The sequence below is a fragment of the Belonocnema kinseyi genome, chromosome 2, assembly GCF_010883055.1.
Source record: "Belonocnema kinseyi isolate 2016_QV_RU_SX_M_011 chromosome 2, B_treatae_v1, whole genome shotgun sequence".
In the NCBI taxonomy this organism is placed as follows: Eukaryota; Metazoa; Arthropoda; class Insecta; order Hymenoptera; family Cynipidae; genus Belonocnema; species Belonocnema kinseyi.
In genome coordinates, this window is record NC_046658.1 from 81,005,872 (window position 1) to 81,007,874 (window position 2,003).

Genomic DNA, 2,003 nt, shown 5'->3' on the forward strand with positions numbered 1-2,003 from the left:
TATATTCTGCTTGATAATTTGAATAAGAGTAATTACAAACATATCCTTAAGAACCTATAAAAAACCATAATTACAAAAATGAATTTTTTATTTTCAAACGCAACGAATAAGACAATTAACAATACATATAACATAATTTTGAAATGTCTATAACTCGGATTAATTTGTACTTTATTCCCTAAGCACTAAAAAATTGTGATGAAATTTACTTCACACGTAGAGGTTAAAAACTTTTCATCTGTTTACATTCTCATTTAGGGGTTAAATCTACTATGTCAAGATTCTTTTTGGTAATGTGAACAACATTCTATTGAAGTAGACTGGGAAAATATAGCCGCTCCCGCAAAAAACGTTTTTTATTATTGCTTGCGATGAGCATGATAACTCCGGGAACGATTGTCTGCAATTCAAAATCCAAAAGTACAAGTATTAGACTTGCTACAGGTCTGATGGTTCCAGAAAATTAGGGAATGTCAGCGAAAACATGATAGAGTTCGGGCCTTTTCGATAAAGTGAAACTATTTGTATTATTATCATTAAAATTTGCAACTATTTAGTAGCAAATTAATCTGTGTTTGTTAAGGATTCAAATTATTTGATTGAAAATCCTTTTTATTTCGCTGAATTCAACTATTTTTTGAATAAAATTAAAATCCTTTTTGATTAAAATATCAAATATTACGTTTTTCCTTAAAAAATTATCTTCTTTGGTTAATAATTACATTACATAGTTGAAAGTGAAACTACTTTGTTTAAAATTAATTTATTTGGTTGATGACTGATAATCTTAGTTGATAAACATTTTCTTCAACATTTAATTACTTTCTTGGAAATTAAGATTTCTAGCTGACGAATTTTCTGGGAGATTACATAATCTTCTAGGTGACTCATTGATTTTTTAGTTTAAAATTGCTTTAAAAATTCAAATATTTTATTGAAAATGCATGTATCTTGTGTAAAAAACATCTTTTTGGTTGAAAATAAGTTTTTTCTAATTTACAATTCATTTCTTTAACTGAAAATGTTACTGTTACTTTAAATCTTTTTAAATATAAATTTAATCTTTTTTGTTAAAAAATATACTATTTCGTTGAAAATTGAATTTCATTTAATTAAAAATTCATTTTTTACTGAAAATTTAACTATTCTATTTTTAGTTGAAAATCTGTCTGTTTTAGGTGAAAATTCGTCCTTTTTGTTAGAGGCGTACTCTCAATTGTTGAAAATTGATTTTTTCGGTTACAAATTAATTTCTTTGTTAGAAAATTAAACTATATTGCTGAAAATTTCTTTATTGTGTTTCTTTGTTAACAATTTATTTTACTAACTGAAAATTTAACTATTTTATGTTTGGTATAAAATTTATCTTTTCAGTTAAAAATTCATGTAATAATTATAATTTTTTAATAATTAATCATTTTATTTGAAAATAGACTGGATCTATTCCAATTATTGTGCAAAAGTTACCTTATTCTTTGATAGAAGCGTAATCTTTTTCGTTAAAAAATTATTTCTTTTGTAGGAAATTCAAGAGTACCATTTTTTTAACAACTCATCATTTATCTGGTCGAAAAATAAATTTCCACTTAAAACAATCAATTATCAATTAGAAATCTTAATTTTCTACAAAGTAATTAAATTTTGAAAAAAATGTTTATCTAGTCTAAAATGTTTAAATAGTCATCAACCAAATAAATTAATTTTAAAGAAAGTAGTTTCACTTTCAACTATGTAATGGAATTATTAACCAAAGATAATATTTTAACGAAAAATGTGATATTTTATATTTTAATCAAAAAGGATTTTAATTTTATTCAAAAAATAGTTGAATTCAGCGAAATAATTGAGAACCTGCATTTCAGTGACGTCACGGCCACCCGAAGGCCAAGTCTATTGTCGGTAAAAGTGAGCAAAAAAATTTCGAAGGGTTCAATATCATCGAAAGAGGTAACCGTTCTCGCCCCCGCTCCCATTGCTGCCATTAGGACTCATAATCACCGCTG

At 25.5% G+C, this 2,003-nt stretch overlaps 1 protein-coding gene across 2 annotated transcripts in view; it reads right to left on the minus strand.

The window, feature by feature from the left end:
• Nucleotides 1-2,003, minus strand: part of LOC117168435 (GATOR complex protein WDR59) — a 32,654-nt gene that overhangs the window by 29,659 nt on the left and 992 nt on the right. The gene's annotated exons all lie outside the window — the stretch shown is intronic.